Source organism: Eumetopias jubatus, unplaced genomic scaffold (assembly GCF_037043125.1).
Source record: "Eumetopias jubatus isolate StellerSeaLion01/CBP00866 unplaced genomic scaffold, mEumJub1_p1.0 scaffold_7, whole genome shotgun sequence".
NCBI classification, from domain to species: domain Eukaryota; kingdom Metazoa; phylum Chordata; class Mammalia; order Carnivora; family Otariidae; genus Eumetopias; species Eumetopias jubatus.
Window position 1 is genome coordinate 35,015,163 of NW_028274813.1, and position 14,054 is coordinate 35,029,216.

Here is a 14,054-nt window from a genome sequence, read left to right on the forward strand (position 1 = left end):
CATAAGATACCTCAGAATAAACCTAACCAAAGAGGTAAAGGATCTATACTCTAGGAACTACAGAACACTCATGAAAGAAATTGAAGAAGACACAAAAAGATGGAAAAATATTCCATGCTCATGGATCGGAAGAATAAACATTGTTCAAATGTCTATGCTACCCAGAGCAATCTATACCTTCAATGCCATCCCGATCAAAATTCCAATGACATTTTTCAAAGTGCTGGAACAAACAATCCTAAAATTTGTATGGAATCAGAAAAGACTGAATTGCCAAGGAAATGTTGAAAAAGAAAAACAAAGCTGGGGGCATCATGTTGCCCGATTTCAAGCTATATTACAAAGCTGTGATCACCAAGACAGCATGGTACTGGCACAAAAACAGACATATAGACCAATGGAACAGATTAGAGAGGAATCCATCAAAATCCTAGAGGAGAACATAGGCAGTAACCTCTTTGACATCACCAACAGCAACTTCTTTCAAGATACATCTCCAAAAGCTAGTGAAACAAAAGCAAAAATGAACTTTGGGGACTTCATCAAGATAAAAAAGCTTCTGCACAGCAAAGGAAACAGTCAACAAAACAAAGAGGCAACCCACAGAATGGGAGAAGATATTTGCAAATGACACTACAGATAAAGGGCTGGTATCCAAAATCTATAGAGAACTTCTCAAACTCAACACCCAAAAAACAAATAATCAAGTCAAAAAATGGGCAGAAGATATGAAAAAACACTTCTCTGAAGAAGACATACAAATGGCTAACAGACACATGAAAAAATGTTCATCATCATTAGCCATCAGGGAAATTCAAATCAAAACCACACTGAGATACCACCTTACACCAGTTAGAATGGCAAAACTGTAAAGGGAAAGAAACAACAAATGTTGGAGAGGTTGTGGAGAAAGGGGAAGCCTTTTATACTGTTGGTAGGAATGCAAGTTGGTACAGCCACTTTGGAAAACAGTGTGGAGGTTCCTCAAAAATTTAAAAATAGAGCTACCCTATGACCCAGCAATTGCACTCCTGGGTATTTACCCCAAAGACACAGATGTAGTGAAAAGAAGGGCCATATGCACCCCAGTGTTCATAGCAGCAATGTCCGCAATAGCCAAACTGTGGAAAGAGCCGAGATGCCCTTCAACAGACGAATGGATAAAGAAGATGTGGTCCATATATACAATGGAATATTACTCAGCCATCAGAAAGGATGAATACCCAGCTTTTACATCAACATGGATGGGACTGGAGATTATGCTAAGTGCAGTAAGTCAAGCAGAGAAAGTCAATTATCATATGGTTTCACTTATTTGTGGAACATAAGGAATAGCATGGAGGACATTAGGAGAAGGAAGGGAAAAATGAAGGGGGGGGATTGGAGGGAGAGATGAACCATGAGAGACTATGGACTCTGAGAGACAAACAGGGTTTTAGAGGGGAGGGGGGAGGGGGATTGGTTAGCCCGGTGATGGGTATTAAGGAGGGCACGTACTACATGGAGCACTGGGTGTTATACGAAAACAATGGATCGTGGACCACCACATCAAAAACTAAAGGTATATTGTATGGTGACTAACATAACATAATAAAATTAAAAAAAAAAAAAAGAGTAAGGTAAGAGGAGCAGTTTCACTATGACTGCATTGTTCCTCCCCCAGGTCAGTGCAGTGCTACACAAGGAGATCCCCTGGGCCTACAGTTTCTCCAGTGAGAAAAGGAAGAGTGCAAGGTGGACATCAAGCTTCCCTAGCATCCCTGATGCCTCCTGGGAGCTCCACTTAAGCAATGCCTCACAGAGACTCCTGGGAGAATCAGCTACAGATAGAGAAGGGGAAAGGGACCCATAGCAACAAGCGTGCAGATCTTGGCCAACAAGATCCTGTTAGTTGTGGGGCCTGGGCAGAGATCCCAGACCCTGGCTCTGATCATTTGCATAGCTGAGCTAGTGCCTCCAACTGGCCAGGGAGCTTAAATGGCAGTTCTTGGTTTGGGTCCCCAGTCAAAGGGACACCTTGGTGAGGAGCCCCACCTACGCAAGAAGCATGCTAATCAGCAGCCCTGATCAAATGCTGAGTATAGCCTCCAGCCCCACTTAAGCAGGAAGCCTGCCCTAAGCTGCTGGGCCTATGCAGCACATCCTATGGCCCACTAAAGCAGAGAAACAAGTCACTGGCCACACCTAACTGCTAGGCATAGTCTCCAGCCCCACCCAACAGAGAAGCCTGACCAAAGATGCCAGGCAGCCATGGGCAGCATACAATACATCCTATGGCCTGCCTAGGCAGTGAAGCAAGTCAGTAGCCCCATCAAACTTCTAAGTATAGCCCCCACAGCCTCCAGCAGCTCCTGACTGGGAATCCTGGCCAGGGATCCCAGGCAGCCACACAGCCCATTCTACAGTTCCATTCAGGTAGGGAGCCAACCCAAGCAGCACTACCCTACTGTTGAGCATAGCTTCCAGCTCTGGAGCTCAACCTGACAGCTCTATCCAACAGCACAGACAGCCTACAGCCCCATCCAATTGCTGGGCATAGCTTGCAGACTCACCCAGAGGGAATACACAGCCAGTCACCCCACCTAATCACAAAGCATAGCCTGTGGCTCCACCAGACCAGTGAGCCCAGAAGGTAACCCTGCCTGACCATGAAGCACAGCCTCCAGTCCCATCCAACTGTGGGGTACAGCTGCTAGTCAATCCCAACCAGGAAGCCCAGCAAGAGACACTGTCAAACAGCAGAACACAACCAGTAGCCTGCTCAATCGTAGAGCCTAGCCTGCAGCCCCATCCAACTTGGGGTACAGCCTACAGCCCCATCTGATCAAGGAGCACAGCTTGAGTTCCCATCTGGTTGCAAAGCCCTGTGTATAGCCTTAATTGAATGTAGAGTCCAGCCAGTGGCACCATCAAGCCAGGGGGCACAGCTTGGGGACTAGAGGCAAATTCGGAGTTCAGCATGTGGCCTTGCCCAATCGCAGAGGGCAACCAGCAATACCACCTTGCCAGGAAACACAATCTGCAACCTGTCCAACCATATGTGATTGCAAAGCCCAGCAAGTAGCTCTGCCTGAACATAGACACAAGCCAGCAGTTATGCTTGAATGCAGAGCCCAGCCATCAGACCCACCTGACTGCAGAACAGTGGCAGTTCCCCCCACCAACCTCAGAGCACAGACATTGGCCCCATCCAACTAGAGACCCTGATGGCACACACTGCTTGCCAGAAGATGCTAGCAGCTGCCTGAAGAACCCTCAGCTGAGCTGAATGGTGAAGGTCTTTCCCTGCCAAAGCAAACCTACAAAGGCTGGAAAAGAAACTGCTTCCTCAAATAAACAAATGACAACATAAGAATATGAGGATCAGGAAGAATCAAGTAAACATGACACCACCAAAAGAAACTAATAAAGCTCTAATAACTAACCTTAAAGAAATAAAGATCTAAAAAAATAAATGATTAAAAATTTAAAAAAGGATCTATTAACTATATAAAAAAGAATTCAGAACAATCCTTTTAAAGGAATTTGGTAACGACAAGATAATACAGATAGGCAACTAAACAAAATTAGGAAAACAATACATGAACAAAATGGCAGGTTCAACAAAAAAAACAGAAACCATAAAAAAATAAAATAAAACAAAAAAGCAATTCTAGAACTGGAAAATACAATAATGGAACTGAAGAATTCAACAGAGAGCTTCAACAGTAGATCTGAACAAGCAGCAGAAAAAATTTGTGAATCTGAAGCAGTCATTTGAAATTATCCAGTTAAAGGGGCAAGAAGAAAAAATTTTAGAAAGTGAAAAAGACTATATGAATTATGGGATTCCATAAGAGAAACAATCTATAATTACTGGAGTCCCAGAAGGAAAAGAGAAGAAAGGGGCAGAAAGCTTATTTAAAGTTACAATTTCCCAAATCTGGTAAGAGATTTGGACATCTAAGTTTATGCAGCCTGAAAACCCCTTTAAAGTTTCAACCCCAAAAAATTATAATAAAACTATCTAAAATCAAAGACAGAAAATTTTAAAAGCAGCAAGAGAAAAAAAAAAATCTTTACATACAAGGGAATCTCCATGAGGCTATCAGCGGCTTTCTCAGGAGAAACCTTACAGGTCAGGAGAGAATGGGATGATATATTCAAAGTGCTGTAAGAAAAATACTACCAACAAAGAACACTTTATCTGATAAAGCTGTCCTTCAAAAATGAAGTAGATATAAGGAATTTCCAAGAGCAACAAAAGTTAAGGGAGGTCATCACCACCAGACCAGCCTTATAAGAAATGCTAAAAGTTCTTTAAGTTGAAATGGAAAGATGCTAATTAGTAACATGAAAACATATAAAAATATAAAACACAGTAGTAAAGGAAAGTATACAACTAAATTCTACTACAGTACTGTAATATGGTAGTGTTTTAATCATTTCATTCTGGTATAAAAGTTAAAAGACAGACTATAATTACAATAACTTGTTAACCCCTATACAATATAAAAAGATGTAATTGTGACATCCAAATATAAAATGTGGGGAGAGAGTAAAAGGGTAGAGGTTTTTTTGGATGATCAAAGTTAGGTTGTAATCAGCTTAAAATAGACTGTTATATCTATAAGATGTTTCATGTAACTCTCATGGTAACCACAAAACAAAAACCAACAGTAGATGCACAAAAGATAAGGAGAATACAATCAAAAAATACTACCAAGTAAAATCATCAATCACAAAGGAAGATAGCAAGAGAGGAAGAAAGAGGGGAAAAACTACAAAACATCCAGAAAATAATATGATGGCATTAGTGTTTACCTTTCAATAAGTACTTTAAATGTAAATGGATTAAATTCTCCAATCAAAAGGAATAGAGTGGCTAAATGGATTAAAAAAAAAAGATCTAGTATAAGATCTAAGTATATGCTGCTTGTAATATTTACATCAGCTTTAAGGACACATATAGGCTTCCAGTGAAAGGATGAAAAATGATATTCCATGAAAATGGTAACCAAAAGAGAGCAGGAGTAACTATACAACCAGAAAAAAATAGACTTTAAGTCAAAAAACTGTTAACAAAAGACAAAGAAGTTCATTATAGAATGATAAAGACGTCAGTCATCCAAGAGTATATATCAGTTGTAAACATATATGTACCTAACATTAGAGCATTTAAATATATTAAGCAACTATTATCAGATCTGAAGGGAGAAACAGACAACAATAGCAGGCTCTACTACTACTGTGGGGACCCCACATCCAACAATGGATTGATCATCCAAACATAAAATTAATAAGGAAATACTGGATTTAAACTATACTTTAGACAAAATTGACCTCATAGGCACATACAGAACATTCCAACCAACAGCAGCATCATACGCATTCAAGCACATATGGAACATTCTCCAGGACAGATCATATTTTAGGTCACAAGAAATGTCTTAGCAAATTTAGAAGACTGAAATCATTCCAAGTATCTTTCCTGACCAAATGGTATGAAACTAGAACTAGGTAACAGGAGAAAAAAATGGAAAATCCACAAATAATGTAGAAATAAAAAACCACACTACTGAGCAAAAAATGGGCCAAAGAAAAAAAAACAAAAAGGAAATAAAAAAATATCTTGAAACAAATGAAAATGGAAAACCAACATACCAAAACATAGGGGATAGAGAAAAGCAGATCTAAGACAGAAGTTGATAGTGATAATACTTATATTAAGAAATGAGACATTCAAATAAACAATCTAAATTTATATTTTAAGGACATGGAAAAACAAACATTCCAAATAAGCAGAAGGAAGGAAATAACAAAAATATGAGCAGAAAGAAAATGGAGAAAAGGAAAACAATAGGACAGCTTAATGAAACTAAAAGTTGGTTTTTTGAAAAGCTAAGCAAAACTGACAAACCTTTAGCTAGATTTACCAAGAAAAAAAAGACAAAAAAAATTAGAGGTTTTTCAGGGCTCTTTGCAATGGGACTTAGCTATTGTAGCTAACCAATAGCTGCAGTTGCCACCATTTTGTCTTCAGCTTCATGACGTTTCCCATGGCCAAAAATGCTCTAAGTTGTCTCCAAGTTCAAAGCACTCAGCAAACAATGGCAAGATAGAGCCACCAGAAAGGGACACCTGATTTCTCTGACAAATACGGCAATGCTATATTAGCTAGTAGAGCCACTTTCTGTGTTGCTGTATGGACATATACAGCAACACAAATTGGAATAGAATGGAATCTGTCTCCTGTTGGCAGAGTCAACCCAAAGGAATGGAGAGATCAGTAATCATCCCAGCTGGTGTAATACTGAATTGCTTCAAAACCAACTCATAATTGATGCCAAGTAAAAGTACTGTGGACCCATTAAAATATGGCATGACTGAAGAAATAAAGTACATTTGAAACCTTAAAAACAATTAGAGATGAAAGAGAAGACATTACAACTGGTACCACAGAAATTCAAAGAATTGTAAGAGACTGTTAGGAATAATTATGTGCCAACAAACTGGACTGCCTAGGAGAAATGAGTAAATTCCTAAAAACATACAATCTATCAAGAAATAAAAAAATCTGAATACACTAATAATGAGTAAGAAGATTGAGAAAGCAACCAAAAATCTCCCAACAAAGAAAAGTTCAGTACCAGATGGCTTTAAGGGCAAATTCTACAAAACATTAAAAAAAAAAAAAAATTAATGATAATCCTTTTCAAACTCTTCCAGAAAACTGAAGGGAACACTTCCAAATTCATTTTGCAAGATCAGCATTATCCTGCTACCAGAGCCAGATAAGGACACTACAAGGAAAGAAAACTACAAGCCAATATCCCTGAAGTACACAGATGAAAAAATTCTCAACAAAATACTAGCACACCAAAACAGCACATTAAAAGGATCATATATCATGATCAAGTGGGATTCATTCCTAGGATGCAAGGACGGTTCAATATATGTGATTAAATCTGATATATCACATTAATAGGACAAACTATAATAATCATATGATTATCTCAATGGATTCTGAAAAAGCATTTGATAAAATTCAACATTCTTTCATGGTAAGATTTCTCAACAAAGTGGGTATAGAAGGAATGTACCTCTACATAAGAGGCCATATATGACAAGCCTACAGCCAACATACTCAATGCGAAAAGGTTGAAAGCTTTTCCTTTTACGATCAGGACAACACTAAAGACCCCACTCTCACTACTCCTGTTAAACACAGTACTGGAACTCACAGCCAGAACAATCAGGCAAAAATATAAAATAAAATAAAAAGCACCCAATTCAGAAAGGAAAAAGTAAAACTGTTTGCAGATGATATAACCTTGTATATAAAACATCCTAAAGAGTCCACCAAAAAAACTGTTAGAACTAATCAGTAAATTCAGTGAAGTAGCAAGTTACAAAAGAAACATAAAAATCAATTATATTTCTATACACTAATAATGAAACATCTGAAAAAGAAATTTTTAAAAATCCATTCACAATAGTACCAAAAAAAATAAAATACTTAGGAATAAAAGGGAGGTGAAAGACTTGTACACTGAAAATTATAAGACTTTGATAAAAGAGGATCTAAATAGAAAAATACTCATGTTCTTAAATCAGAAAAATTAACATTGTAAAATATCCATACTACCCAAGCTATGTATTGATTCAACACAATCCCTGCCATAATTCTAATGACATTTTTCAGAGAAATAAAAAAAAAAACCCTAAAATTTGTATGGAAACACAAAAGACACTATTCAGACAAAGCAATACTAAGAAAGAACAAAGCTGGAGGCATCACACTTCCTCATTTCAAACACTATTACCAAACTGTAGAATATAAAGCAGTATGGCATGGCATAAAAAAACAGATATACAGGGGTGCGTGGGTGGCTCAGTCAGTTAAACAGTTGTCTTCGGCTCAGGTCATGATCCCAGGGTCCTGGGATCGAGCCCCACATTGGGCTTCTTGCTCAGCAGGGAGCCTGCTTCTCCCCTGCCTGCTGTTCCCCTGGCTTGTGCTTGCTCTCTGTCTCTCTGTCTGTCTCTCTGTATCAAATAAATAAATAAAATCTTTAAAAAAAAAAAACAGATATACAGACTAATGGAACAGAATCAAGAGCTCAGGAATAATGCCTTGCACATGCAGTCAGCTAATATTTAACAAGGGAGCCAGGAATACTCAATGGGGAAAGGATAGTTCTCTTCAAGAAATGATGCTGGGAAAACTGGATAACCATATGCAAAAGAATGAAATTGGACCCCTATCTTACCACCACTCATAAAGTTTAACTCAAAATGGATTAAAAACTTAAATAAAAGACCTGAAACCATAAAACTCTAGAAGGAAACAAAAGTTAAAACTTGATACTGGTCTTAGCAATGATTTTTTGGATATGATAGCAAAAGCATAAGCAACAAAAGCAAAAACCAACAACTGGGACTACATCAAATTAAAAAGCTTTTGTACAGCAAACAAAATGATCAACAGAATGAAAAAGGAATCTATTGAATGGGAGGAAATATTTGCAAACCATATATCTGATAAGGGGCTAATATCAAATATCTATAAAATACTCATGCAATTCAGTAGCAAAAACTGTAAACTGAAAAAAAAACATCATCTGATTAAAAAATTAGTAAAGGATTGGAATATACATTTTTCCAAAGTCAACATATAAATGGCTAACATTTGCAAAGGTACATGCAAGATGATCAACACCACTAATCATCACGAAAATGCAAATGAAAACCACAACGAGATACCACCTCACACCTGTTAGAATGGTTGTCATCAAATGGACAAGAAATAACAAGTGCTAGTAAGGATGTGGAGAAAAGGGAAACTTTCACACTATTGGCAGGAATGTAAATTGATTCAGTCTCTATGGAAAACAGTATGGACATTCCTTACAAATTTAAAAACAGGACTACCATATGATCCAGTAATCCTACTGGGTATATATCCAAAGGAAATAAAATCAGTATCTCAAAGAAACGTGTGCATTTCCATGTTCAATGCATCATTATTCACAATACCCAAGGCATGGGAAAAACCTGTCTGTTGAAGGATGAACAGATAAAGAATATATGGTATATATGGTGAGTGTGTGTCTTGGCATTGGGTGTACACACACACACACACACACACACACACACACACACACACACACACACTGGTATATTATTCAGCCCTAACAAAGGTGGAAATACTGCCATTTGCAACAATACACATGAACCTTGAAGGCATTAAGCTAAATGAACTAAGTCAGAAAGAAAAAGACAAATGCTGTAGAGCCTCACTTTTATGTGAAATATAAAAATCAAAACTGACAGAAATGGAGAGTAGACTGGTAGTTGCCAAGGGCTGAGGGGTGGAGAAAATGGGGAGATGTTGGTCAAGGGTATAAACTTATGATTCTAAGATGAATAAATTCTGGGGAATTTAATGTACAGCATAGTGACTACAGTTAACAATACTGTATTGTATACTTGAAAATTTCAAAGAGAGTAGACCTTCAATGTTCTCACTACAAAAAAAAATGGTAATTATGTGTTGAGGTGGTTGTGTTAACTAATCTCTTAGTGGTAATCATTTCATAATATAGATATGTATCAAACCATGTTGTAACCCTAACCTTACACAATGTTATTTATCAATTACATCCCAATAAAGGTGAAAAAACACTGGAATAAGACAACAAAGGGCAGTGACTCCCAGAGAAGGAATACAAATGATGACACCCATTCAACTGCCCCAGTTTACTGCCTTGAGAGAAATTCCTGACTACCGAGAAGGAGAATTCAGGTGGATCCTGATAAATTTTCTGAAATGATGAAACTATGTCTAAAAAACTGAGACAGCTAGAGTTTGGATGACCAAAGTACCATAGAAGAGAGAGCTGAACAGGGAGAAAACTCCAGAGACATGCATAGGTACTACTTGACAATCAGCACATGTATGTAAAGAAACTGCTGAAGGCTGAGAAAATAATTCTCTAAAAGAATTAATGAAATCAGTGCCTGGCATTCATACAGGGTTGGGAACATTTCCTGATCTTACCAGCTAAACTGGAAAACCTCATAATTCATGGGGCATTGGGTATAATGTTCAGAGGATTTGGTATCAGTGAGGGAATTAGCCACAGACTAAACACTACTTGGGTCTTGCCTAACATTTCTTAAAGGGAAGACCCCAAAGGATCAAACTATCATCAAGTAACTCAACTGCATCCCAGAATAAAGCTTAAGAATGTTTGGGGGGGGTGGTGCCTAGGTGGCTTAGTCCTTAAGCATCTGCCTTCGGCTCAGGTCATGATCCCAGGGTCCTGGGATCGAGCCCCACATCAGGCTCCCTGCTCTGCGGGAAGCCTGCTTCTCCCTCTCCCACTCCCCCTGCCTGTGTTCCCTCTCTCGCTGTGTCTGTGTTAAATAAATAAATAAAATCTTTAAAAAAAAAAGAATATTTGGAAAACACAAATGTATCTAGTAAGCAAAAGAGTAAAGGTAATGATGTCTGAAATCCAACAAAAAATTACTAGACATGCAAAGAAACGGGAAAATATAATCCATAATAAGGGGGATCAATCAAACAAAATAACTCAGAACTGACATAGATGTTAGAACTAGCAGATAAGGAACAGTTATTATGATCACATTTCATCTGTTCAAAAGTTAAACAGAGAGAAGGAAGATATAAAAAACATATTAAACATAAAAAAGATCCAAGTTGAACTTTGAGAAATGAAAATTAAAATGCCTAAACTGAAAAATACAACCAATGGGATTTATTGCAGATTATATATTGTAGCTTCTACATTAAGGACTTAGGAAAAAAGAGCAAATGAAACCCAAATTAAGTAGAAAAGGGAAAATAATAAAGATCAGAGAGGAAATCAATGAAATGGGAATAAGAAAAAACAACAGAGAAAAATCAATGAAACTAAAACCTGGTTCTTTAGAAAAAATTGAAAATGCAAAAACCTAAAATAACCTAAACACATCTAAACAAGACTAAGAAAACTGAAAGACTAACACCATCTGATATCAACATCCACTACTGTAAAGCTACAATAATCAAGACAGTGATTTGCTAGCAATAAAGATAGACAAAGAGATCCAATGAAACAGAAGAGAGTCCAGGAAGAGGTTTACATGTACATGTGAAGGTGATTTTTCAGTCACAAAGGCAATATACTAGAAAAAGGACAGTTTTTACAACAATCAAACTTCTGGAAGAAAATAAGAAATTCCTTTGTGATCCTCAGTTAGGCAAAGTTCTCTTAGATATGACACAAAAGCAAGATTTGTAAAAGAAAAAAAATGGATAAATTGGACTTTGCTGATAGACTGTGTGCTATCCTGGTTCACTGCTTATAGCTGACATCCTAAATATGAAACTGGGCTTCCTGCAGATGATCCTCATTCCATATTTAAAGTGCCTTTTAAAATGCCTAGAAACAGACTCTTAACTATATAGAGAACAAACTGATGGTTACCAGAGGGGAGGTGGGTGGGGGATGGGTGAAGTAGGTGATGGGGATTAAGGAGTGCACTTATCATGAGGAGCAATGGGGTTTGTATGTAAGTGTTGAATCACTAAATTCTTCTGAAACTAATATTTTATTGTATGTTACCTAACTGGAATTTAATAAAAACTTGGGAAAAAAAAGTAAAAATGCCTACAGGTTAGGTTTTTCTGAGATTTGCTGTATACTTCAAAAGTTTTAAAATTCTCCTGAATAAAACATTTGACAAAACTCTTTACTAAAACATGAAGTTGCCCTACTAATACCCAAACATAAGCCCCACTCTTCAAGGAATTCAGTGGATCTGTCCAAAAATATGAAAAGCAGTACATTCTTACTTTCTAGTCAGAATATGAAAAAACAGTGAATTTGTAGCCTAAGTGGAATGATTATATAGCGTTCTCAGAAAAATTAAACTTTTATCATCAGAAATATATTTAATAATTGATTTAAAACAGGTTGCCTTTCTAAACACTTTCAACAATTAGGCCATGAATGGTGGAACAATAAAGATCTTAATTATGAGAAAGAACCTAGGCAAAAATAATATTAGGAATGAAAAGAAAATTATAAACACAGATCAGTAATGTTAAAATTCATCACAAAATACTATAAACATATTCAGGCACTTAACTTAAAAACATGTAAAAAGTAAATAATTTCTAGAAGAAATTAAATTACCAAATGTATTTAAAAAGAAACAGAAATTGAATCACTAGTCAAAATCTATTGAATTAAAAAAATTCTAGGTCCAGGCGTATTTATTTATTTATTTATTTATTTATTGTAAAGATTTTATTTATTTATTTATGAGAGACAGAGAGAGAGGCAGAGGCAGGGGAGAAGCAGGTTCCCCACAGAGCAGGGAGTCTGATGCCAGACTTGATCCCAGTATGCTGGGATCACAACCTGAGCCGAAGGCAGACACTTAACCTACTGAGCCACCCAGGCACCCCTAGGCATTTTTATGTATGAGTTATAAAAATCTTTATAAAACAGTTATCTGAATTGAAGTTTATGGATTATATTGAGAGGATCCTCTAAAATTCCATTCCTGAGACTAGTATAAGGTTGATATAAAAGGAGTATAAATATCAAGGAAAATAAAAAAGCCAATTCAATTTAAATCTTATTTTCAAAATCTGAAGTGTTATATTAACAAATACAGCAATGTATTTAAAATTACATCATGACTACTCATACTGTATCCAAGAATAACAAATTGATTTATCATTAGAAAAGCTATTCATGTAAATTCATTGCATTAACAAATTAAAGGAAAGAAATAAAATTATAAGCTCAGTAGAAACAGGAAAAAAAGTGACAAATTTTAAAATTTACTCATTATAAAAAATTTTTTTTATTGTTATGTTAGTCACCATACAGTACATTATTAGTTTTTGATGTAGTGTTCCATGATTCATTGTTTGCGTATAACACCCAGTGCTCATTATAAAACATGCCCTCCTTAATACCCATCATTATAGGGGCACCTGGGTGGCTCAGTCGTTAAGCATCTGCCTTCAGCTCAGGTCATGATCCCAGGGTCCTGGAATCAAGCCCCCGCATCGGGCTCCCTGCTCAGTGGGAAGGCTGCTTCTCCCTCTCCTGCTGCTCCTGCTTGTGTTCCCTCTCTCTCTGTCAAACAAATAAATAAAATCTTTAAAAAAAATACCCATCATTATAAAATTCTTAACAACAAGGAATGGTAAATTCCTTAACTTGATTAAGGTGTATCTATCATAAATTCATAGTAAATATCACATTCCAGGGATCAAATCATCAAAAGTATTGCTTTTAAAGTTAAGAACAAAAGAAGGAATGTCTGCCCTTCCCTGCTTCTATTTACCACTGTGCTGAAGTCTTAGCCAAGGTAGTAAGAAGGAAGACAAGCGGAGAAAAGGAAGAAACCGGTGTGTTATTCACAGATGATATGATCTTTAATGTAGAAAATCCAAAATAATCTACAAATTAATTATACTAAAAGAGTTTAGGGGAATTGTTAGATACAATATTAAGGTATAAAAATTAGTTTAATGTTCCTAAACAACAATAAGCACAAATTGCAAAATGTATCTTTAAAAAATATCACATTTAAAATAGTAACTAAAAAATAATCAAGTACTAAGGAATAAATCTAACAAAAGAGCAACATGATTTGTATGCGGGAAAAAAATCCATGTATTTTCTGAAGAAGTAATTGTCCCCCAAATTGACCTACATATTAGATGCAATTCTAATAAAAAATTACCAAAATTTTAATTGAATTTGACAAGGTGATCCTAAAATTCATATGAAAAACCAAAGGCCTCAAAGAGACTAGATAATTTTGCAAAATAATAATACATTAAAACAGTGTAGTATCGGCATTAGGTCAGATAAACAGACTAATGGAACAGAATAAAGTACCTAGAAATAGATCCCAGCATGTATGACAGAGGTATCATTCTAAATTACTGGGGAGAAGATAAATTATTCAATAAATGATCACTGAGATATCTGGCTTCCTACTTGGAAAATGTGAAAAATAATCTGACAATTAAAACT

General features: G+C 36.5%; 1 protein-coding gene and 1 pseudogene across 8 annotated transcripts in view; one reads left to right on the top strand and one right to left on the bottom strand.

Annotated features, from left to right (window-relative positions):
- FUT8 (fucosyltransferase 8) overlaps positions 1–14,054 on the bottom strand; it is a 332,067-nt gene that overhangs the window by 111,276 nt on the left and 206,737 nt on the right. The window lies entirely within an intron of this gene.
- Positions 6,027–6,272, top strand: LOC114220385 (cytochrome c oxidase subunit 7B, mitochondrial pseudogene; annotated as a pseudogene).